Here is a 9,913-nt window from a genome sequence, read left to right as displayed (position 1 = left end):
AATAAGGCTGACTTGGCTGTGCCTGGATGGGTTTGATGGCAGAGGAGCAACTGAAATGCAAATCCTATCCAGGTTCCTCCTGATGACTTAATCTTGGCTTTATGCTTGTTTGGGTAACTTCTGATTACTCCAATGCAGGACTGTACCCATTTAGTCTTCCATTTGATTTGAATTGAATTTATTTTAATCCCATTCTAAATTCAATTGAATAATGAATAATAATAAAAATAACGTCATGGGTCAGGGTCGGGTGTCCGATCAAAGCGCTGTTGCATCAAAGTGGGACGTCCTGGTAGCCGGTCATCACTGCCAGCAGTTATAAAGTGGCAGTTCTAATTATGTCCCATTAATTACATGACACACCAGTACACAAATGCCACACAAAAACAGTCCTGGTAATGGTCTGTCATCTCTGATTGCTCTTTTTCTTGTTTAAGTATTGCGTTTACTGTGTATTTTTGTGTCCGGGATTTCGCTCCTCATCTTTGTGCCTGTAATACAATATTTATTTCTGAAAAGGAATTTGATGTGCCTTGTGACCATGCCTTTTTGCCATGTTGATGATTTGGGTTTGATTGCCATCATTTGAGGATTAAGGTGGTGATAATTCTGAGTTTGATACCAGCATGTTAGAATACTCACAGAGTGCGAATGACATCAGCCCCTCGGGTGTCGATTCACATAATTCGTTGACTGATCGGTTAATTTGTGGTGTGATATGTCAAGCAAGGTCAGTATCTGCCTCGACAAAGAAAACGCACTTTTGAGTGAGAGCTGTCCACGTAACAATGTGCTTCAACACAGCCACATACATGCATGCATGCACACATGCACGTCAAAACACACACACACACACACACACACACACACACACACACACACACACACACACACACACACACACACACACACACACACACACACACTTTTAAATCATACAGTGTTCAGATTGCTTTCTAACTCAATGACAATAAAAGAGGACTTCATGTTTTTAATATTTTTCACAAGAGAGCAAGTCAAAGACAATTTGAGGAAATAATTCACGAATAAAAGGCTTCAATCAAACCATTATATTTTTATTTGTTAATGGAACCACATTCTTACTGGATTATTGACAATAAATCATCATATTGTTGAAAGCAATGATGGAATTGGATATTTTGAATCATTCCCAAGATAAGCAAATTGCACCAATAGAAGCATTATATTATACCAATCAAGAAAAAAATAATTTCATTGAAGTAATGAAAACACCAAAACTGTTTATTCCCAGAATTCTTGATCAAGGTTCCAGTTTCCTGTGAAAGAAATATAAATGGGATTAAATATATATTGTTTCTATAAAACCACATCTAATCATGTAATTTGTTACTTTTGTAAAGGTCAGTATATCAGGAAATAGGAGTTCAGATGATCAAGACATAGCTGTTGAAGTGCGAACTGTACAATGTCAGTAAGGATATTAAAGTTATAGGAGCAGGCCCCCCTAACAAACGGACGCCAACGTTGTCAGACAGAATGAAAACCCGTCATTCTTATTCCAAAAACAGCTAAAATTGATGAAAAAGCGGCCGAAATTGAAACCAACACAGTAATTACGGTCGCAATAGCAGATATAATGGAAACCAACATGTTTATTCTACACACAAGAACGGTCGTGACGGAAACAAGAACGGACAATCCCGAAATAGATTGGTGGGGAACGGAAGCATGAACGGTTATTTCCGTCGCGAAATGTCCGAGAGCGAAACAAAAGCGGTTCATTCCGGTTTCTGTAGTGCGAACAAGATGGCAGATGCAGTAGAACGACCTGTTACGGTATGTAAATTTTTTGTGCTTGTGCCTCGAACATAAATGTAATATAGATAATATATAGTGGGTAGTACCTGATGTAGTTTTAACTATTTATTAAACCGAATTTTGTTGGGATGATAATGTCTGGTTTGCCTGTATTTCGAGCCCCCGAGTGAAGGATCGCTAGTTGTGTAGGCCCAGTTCAACATAGGGGATCGTGTATGGGATCTTTTTACAGTTTTTACTTCATATTAACTTTGTTATTTTATTGGAATTTGCAATTTATTATTACGATCAAATTTTACCTCTTGCAAATATAAACGATCAATCGTCACTGATCGCTGCAGCACGGGGCACGAATTTCACGAAATGTCAGCCACACATTAAGTCAAGAGGGCGCATTTATTGCTGCTTGTATAATATCCCGTACCACAAACGGGTTTTCATTAACAGCCATGATATATTCAAGACAGACTATGTTAAAGTTAACTTACCATAACTTCAAGAACTTTTCAAGCCGCCATGTTTTCCACGTTATGGTAACCGGAATGAATCGCTTTCGCTTCGGTCTCCACCGTTTCGCGATGGAAATAACCGATGTTGCTTCCATTCCCCACGGTTCTATTTCGGGATTGTCCGTTCTTGTGTCCATCACGACTGTTCTTGCGTGTAGAATAAACGTGTTGGTTTTGGTTATATTTGCTATTGCGACCGTAATTACTGTGTTGGTTTCAATTTTGGCCGCTTTTTCATCAATTTTAGCTGTTTTTGTAACAAGAATGATGGGTTTTCATTCCGTCTGACAACGTTGGCATCCGTTTGTTAGGGGGGCCTGAGGAGGCAGTTAGCATTTCTTTTTGAATAATGTGTTGATAATGACAGTCTAAAGCTACAAATAGAAAGGTGTTTAAAATGTTATATTAACAAGGTACTCACAATAGCTTGACACATAAATTTTGCCATATATTTTTCAATATTGCTAGACCTCGTTATTCGCAGGGGGTACATTCCTGGAAAATGCCGTGAATAGTGAATCTGCGAATAGTGGGGCATTGGTTCAATGGAAAAATGGGGGATAGGTTTCTGGCAGTTCGTGATTCATGAGGAAAAATCAAAAGTCCCGAGAAAAACCGTGAATACGCATGCAAAAAACCCCCACAAAAAACTGCAAATACACTAGCGTAAAACTACAAAGACATGACAAAACCGCAAATATGCGAAGCACAGGGCCATGAATGTCGACGCAGATCCCATTTTAGAAACCGCAAGTACGCAGGGTTCACGAATAGCGGAGTCTGACAGTACATATAATTTGCATTATATTTTTCTTCTTAATTAAGAATACTTATAATATTTTGAAAAATTAATTTATGTTGCTGTATTTTGATCTTGAAGTTGCAGAGATAGAGTTGATATCACTTCCATCACATCATACATGAGACCAAGGTCACATCAGAACTCTTCCAATCTTAGCTGAATAATTTGTCCCTTGTATTCTGACATTTCCTTAACCTCTCCAGTTGCATCCTGTGATGCAGTCGAGAAGTGGCTGTAGAGGGCTCTGTTGGAGTTGCAAACTGCTTTAATGATACGAAAGCTACTTGCAGCTCAGGGAACATCAAGCACCCTTCCAATCTTTTGGAGATGACTTCCAATGCTTGTGTTTTTCTGCTAATTCAAAATGATTGTTTTTGACTGGCTGTAAAGTAAGTAGAGACTGTCCAGAAATAATGTAATATTGTTGATACCATTCACTTCTTTTACAACATCTCCTACTGCCAGCACCAGTCTGTGGTTGAGGCAGTGCCAAACAATAATGTCCAGGTACATCTGCTGAAGCCGAGGCTGCAACTCCAGATTTCTTTCCCAACATTACACTTGCCCCATCACATGTGAAGACAAGGAAGTTATCTGATATAAAGTCTTCCCCCAGTCCCAACTTGTGCAGGTAGCTCAGCAAACTGTTTGTGATGATTTTTGCTAACTAGCACTCTCAGCTCAATTCAGTCTCAGAAAAGCACTGTTGGAATATTGTTCAAGATGGTACTCAGTTAGACTACCATAGCTGATTTTTTTACAAAGTCTGATTGTTTCATCTGTTAATACACTGAATTTTGCTGGGTTTGTAACTATTGTTTTGGACAGTTTTATTTCTCATCTCTTTTGCAGTGTGGTGAATGATGTTAGTTGCAGTGTATGTGGAGTGTAAAGTGATTCCCATGTCAAGACCATTTTGTTGTCGAAAGGGAATCAGATCATTGTTGTCGGAGTATGGCTGATATTCATCTTGGTAGATATGTATGCTTTGCGAAATACAGAAGTTTTCTCAACATCAGCTTCAACTGGTTTCTTCAGCTTTTCTTCCATTGGCTTGTCAGATCTAAAAAAAACTTCTGCATGTAAATGACACTTGTACATGCTGTATTTGTAGATTTTGCTCTGCAAACCTGATATGTGATATTGATAATCTCCAGCCTTACTGTATGTCACTGCAGCTGATGTCCATTCTGGGGATAAGGATATTCCCTTTTCTTTGAAGACATTGAGCCCTTGTGATTTCACTTCAGAACAGGTGTCACAACCCAAATACTCACCACTCTCGTTCTAAGACATGGGTTTGCTTTCTTGAAGTGGAAAGATTGTTTTTCATTCCAAATACTTGGATATGTCTTGTTCACCCCTCCATCAGTGTTTGTGGCATCTTCTGATACTTCAGTGACATCACTTCATGGAGATGTCTTGCTGCATCACCTTGTTCTCTTTCTGAAAACCTCTGTTATAAATGCAGCGTGTGTCGCTGTAGCTATGTCAGGAATAATCACTCGTCAATTGGTCACAGCACAGACCAATCTGATGTGCCCATTTTCTCTTCACAAGTCAATTGCTTGCAGCACTGAGGTGACTACAATATTGATAACTCGCATGAGTACCCGGCATTGCCCGTTGCCTGTTGGCATTTTAAAGAAATCAAATTTTAAGTTTTCCTTCTATTTTTTTGTTGGGGCCTAAAACTCTTCCCCACACCCTTTAAGGAATGGGGTCAGGGATCATTTAATATTACCTTCCACAAGCTACGAAGGCTTAAAGCACTATTGAGCGGTTAAAAAAACAACAAAATCCAACTTTTTTTATTTCAAAAATAAATCTCGGAAAGTTTGACGAAGATCCGTTTGGTCATCTCTGGGAAAAATGGGGACACAGACATACAGATAAATGTCTGTCTCATAGTATAGATTATGGTATGGTGTCTTTAACAAATGCTTTCCTCATCTTGTGTTTTCTCACCTCTCACAGCAGTAAATACAATATTGGTGATTGTGGTATAGTCCAGTTGCCAGGTTGAGTACCTTGTTGTTGCGAGAAGTGTATTGTTTTTTGATGGTTTTGTACTCGCATGGGTCTATAGAAAGAATTTAGCTTGGTTGCCGGAGTGGCAACCTTGGGGAACTCCGATAATTTGCATAAATCCATGATGGTCATCACGGACGGAGGTGGAAAATAACTTTTCAACCAATCAACCTACAATCACGGGTGATACATTTTTCCCGTATAATTTTGAGGTGAGGAATCGATTTCTGAGGTCAGTTGTGTGGTTCAGGATCAAATTCAGAGTCAAAGGTCAAGTTCAATGTCATTTTTGGACTATTGCGGGGTATAAAACTTGTTGAACTCTGCATCAACTGCAGATCACTCCGACTCGATAGTTGATGAACGATCCCATTGATTCTAATCTCACCTCTTCTTCTTTTCAGAGAAACGTATGATGGCTGACTCAAGGTGTCTTCTCCCGGTGTGCCACGGAGGTGGAGAAGAAACGAAATTCACTGAGATCGGGATCAAGAAGCTCATCTCGTGCGCCAAATCCCATGGAGATGGGGACCTGCAGGCTAAGCTACAGAACATTATTGATGTTGGTGGAGATGCAGCAAGCATAGCCTGCCACAAAGGTTGCTCTCTCTGCGATTTGTCCCCACCACATTTCCACAGGGCGCTCAAGGTCCGCCAACAACCCCCTTCTGGTAAAACTACCAAAATCACGAATCACTGCTCATCTTCACTCTTTCATTCCTCTTTTTTCCTGCCTTTGGAATAAACTTCCTCACTGTATTCTTTCCCATTCTTCCCTCCAGGCTTTCAAAACAGCTGTTCACCACCACCTCTTATCTTCCCCCATCCAAATCCTCGATCTTTTCTACCCCCGTTAATCCACCCAAGCCCACTTCCTTCATTTCTCCTGCTTTCCTTCCTGAAAGTCCCTGAAATGTCCATCTTCTCTTCGCCATGTTCCCCGTCCCATCCCCATCCCTCTCCCTTCCACAGTTCACCTAATGTGTCTGTTCCCCACTGTTTTGTCCCTTCCACTCCCGCCCCTCTTGTCTCATGCCTCCTTGCTGTGAGTTGTGTGTTAGCTCTCATACGAGCCTCGACCAAGGTATACAAAAAAAAAAAAAAAGCCATTGCTGAGATGGCAAAATAAGAAAAAGAGGCTTGCCTGGGCCATAAAGCACTGCCCGTAGACGACTAAAAACTGGAAGAAGGTCTAATGGACGGATGAATCAAAATTTGAAATCTTCGGTACATCACGCAGGGTTTTTGTACGCCGAAGAGAAGGCGAAAGGATGGTTCCTCAGTGTGTGACACCAAATGTCAAACATGAAGGAGGAAGCGTGATGATCTGGGGCTATTTTGCTGGATCCAAAGTCGGCGACTTGCACAGAGTAACTGGCACCCTGAACCAAAAAGGTGACCACAGCATTTTGCAGCGCCATGCAATACCCACTAATCTCTGCCTAGTTGGTCAGGGGTTCATCCCACAGCAAGACAACGACCCAAAACATACCTCCAGGCTATGTCCGAACTACCACAGAATAAAAGAACAAGATGGTAGGGTTCAAATCATGGAATGGTCAGCACAGACTCCAGACTTAAACCCCATCGAGCTCGTTTGGGATGAACTGGGCAGAAGGGTGAAAGCAAAGCAACATACAAGTGCAACACATTTGTGGGAACGTCAGCAACAGTGTTGGGAAGAACTTTCAGAACAATATTTGGTTTCCATTGTAGAAAGAATGCCAAGAGTATGTTTGGCTGTTTCATCTGCAAAAGGTGGCGACTTTGATGAGTCAAGAATTTAGATTAAATTTTGTTCAATAAAATGACTCCATGATTTCTTTTTTATCTGCAATTGTTTATTTGTTCTATACTTGAATTTCAGAGTACATTGAAACATTAAACTGCTTCAATTTCAGTACAAACTGGAAAAATGGGGGTGTTCTAAAACTTATGACCAGTAGTGTACATATATATATATATATATATATATATATATATATATATATATATATATATATATATATATATATATATATATATATATATATATATATCTTTCACAAAAGTTGGCGTCCACGTTATTCCATTGACGTTTTAGGCCACATTTGGCAGCTTTGTGGATGCTGGCTGCATCAACAGCGCGCTGATAGATGTATATATTTACATATATATGTATGTAAATATTTACAAATATATATATATATATATATATATATATATATATATATATATATATATATATATCTATATATATATATATATATATATATATATATATATATATATATATATATATAATTATATATACATATATACATGTATATATGTACAAATATATATATATATATGTGTATATATATATATATATATATATATATATATATATATATATATATATATATATATATATATATATATATATATATATATATTGTTACGGATTCGCGCCCGCCGGCATGCGAGCGGCCACGTAACTCGAATCGCGGCACGTCGCCCACCGGACGGACAATCCCGTCGTGACCCTCTCGGACTAACGCCGGGAACCAGTCATGGGTGGACCTTTCGGCCTCACCACGATCGTGCCAACCGGCCCCCCGCGTGGGATAGGGTTGCTCGCCAAATTCGACCTACCTAAGTACCCACACGGAGGGTAGACCGGGCGATCGCACCTCGCCGTAGGTCGACTTCGGACATGGGCCACTTTAAGCGACCCGTTCCGTACTATCGGGATAACAGAGCGGTGTTGTCGTCGGCCTCGACGGTTTGATTAATTATCGGGCGTATTCAGCCCACTACCAACCCTTTACGTGAAGCAAGATGGAGATTCAATGAAAGAAAAGACGAAGCGAAACGGGAAAACAGTTCAACAATAAGCACATTTATTTCGCGATGAACGGAAAGCACACATATACAATTACACCAAAAGCAAATGTAAAAGGAGAAGAAACACACAATATTACACAAAAAGCAAATATAAAAGAAGAAGACAATGCAGAGCTATCCGACTACCGAGCACACGGCAACACTTATACAATTTTACTTCACAGACGGCGCCGACAACACATATACCCAAAGCAAAAGAAAAGGACCACCCTCAAGGATGAGGGGGGTAGGCGGGCCTGGGGCCGAGACCGCGTCGGGCCTACCCGTCTGATGATGAGACGCAAAGTGGCGGTGGCGCCCCAACTCCGCGGGCCTCGCGGACGGTGTCTGGTAGGGGGGTGGGAAAGGGGCCCCCTTGTCGCACTATCTCAGTGCGGGGGAAACAGGAGGGGGTTGTTGATGCTCGGGGGATGGAGGATATCTCCCTGTCTCGGGTCCCGCGACGAGCGTCTCCACCACGACCTCGGTCGCTCCGTCGGCCTCTCCCTCCGCAGTTCCCCGAATCCGACGCGAGCACCCCCTCAACCGCCTTCGCCGCCGCCGCCTCTCCACAACTTCGTCCGATCGCCCTCTCCGTCTCCTCTCTTGACTCGTCCCAACGCTTCACTGGCTCCGCGAACTCCCAACTCTTAACTCCCAACTGCGAACTCCCAACTGCGAACTGCCTTGACTGACGAACGCAGCCGTTTATATGCCCCGTGGCTTCGCCCCTTCACCTTTGACCCTTTACCTCCGACCCTTCACCTCTAACTGGCTCCCCATTGGACCGAGGAAAAGTGGGCGTGAATGCTTTTTGATCCATGAATTTGCATATAGCGACCACACTCCAACGCCCTGGAGGCGGGGCCAAATCGCCCCACGCTCACCGATAGGACGGAACAGAAGTGGGCGTGAGTCGTTTTTGATCCGTTTTCTTCGGAAAGTCTGTGATGTTTCTGAACACGCTGCTCGGTGCGCGCCCTGCACGAGTCCAGTATCGGTGCCCACAAGTGGCGCAAGAATGGTGGTGATGCGATGGTGGCGAGTTGTGACGGTAAAGGTCGTGGCTGTTGTTGTGAAGCGGCGTTGTGGTTGGTGGTTGTTGTGTGATGGCTGTTGAGACGTGGTTGGTGGTGGTAGTAATGGCGGCTGGTCCAAAATAAAGATAGTAAAAGAAAAACGGCTATCCTGAAGAGTCGCAGCCCGACTGAATGACATTTATTCCCTCGAAACAACGGGTTTGGGCCTAACTACACATATACTTACAGAGATATCTCACCTAAGGGACCTGAATGGTGGTTTGCGAATTTCGTCAACCACAACACTACCCCCTCCCCTTTTTACAGACTCGTCCCGAGTCATCAAATTTTCGTGTGCCATCATGTGTAGTTTTCCCCTAGTACATTTTACCTACGGATCCCTGAGTGCGACATTCATGGTATTCGTGTCCCCAAAATAAATAACCTGAGGGCTGAGTAACTACCTAAACAAACTCACTCACACGGACGACTTAAATAAAATTGCCGGGGCTAAGACAAACATGCCGGGGGCGCACTCATATTTACAGTACATCTTAACCTTAACTTACAAATTTTACACTAAACCATGGCCCAGCTTCAATGAACTCTGCAAAAAGAAAGCAGTTAGCAGGGAGCCAGGCTGCTCGCATGCAGTCTCTGACTCAAACAATGCAGGTGACAGGGAACGTGGCCGGCTGCTCACACGCAGTCCAAGCCCTTCCCTTTTGAACTGAACGCAGTGAACCACAACGGTGCATGGGCTGCACAAACATAGTCTCCGTGCCAGCTCAAGTGGCACACGCAATGAACACAACGAATGGATGGATGAATGGTTTGAACTGAACGCAAACACGGTGCACGGGCCGCCACTGCAGGCCCGTTTTGTAGCTGCCAACAGGGCAGTT

The 9,913-nt window shown here is 42.4% G+C and overlaps 1 long non-coding RNA gene across 1 annotated transcript; it reads right to left on the bottom strand.

Annotated features, from left to right (window-relative positions):
* Positions 1 to 977: 977 nt before the first annotated feature.
* LOC147028151 (uncharacterized) lies at positions 978 to 5,989 on the bottom strand. Its single transcript, XR_015057440.1, has 2 exons — positions 2,731 to 5,989; positions 978 to 1,298 (listed from the first exon to the last, which is right to left on the bottom strand). It is a non-coding gene; the product is annotated as an uncharacterized LOC147028151 (long non-coding RNA).
* Between the last annotated feature and the right edge of the window lie 3,924 nt (positions 5,990 to 9,913).

This window comes from Eptatretus burgeri, chromosome 4 (assembly GCF_056783735.1).
Source record: "Eptatretus burgeri isolate ZD-2024b chromosome 4, Ebu_testis_v1, whole genome shotgun sequence".
Taxonomy (NCBI): Eukaryota; Metazoa; Chordata; class Myxini; order Myxiniformes; family Myxinidae; genus Eptatretus; species Eptatretus burgeri.
This window is presented reverse-complemented; position numbering and strand designations above follow the sequence as displayed.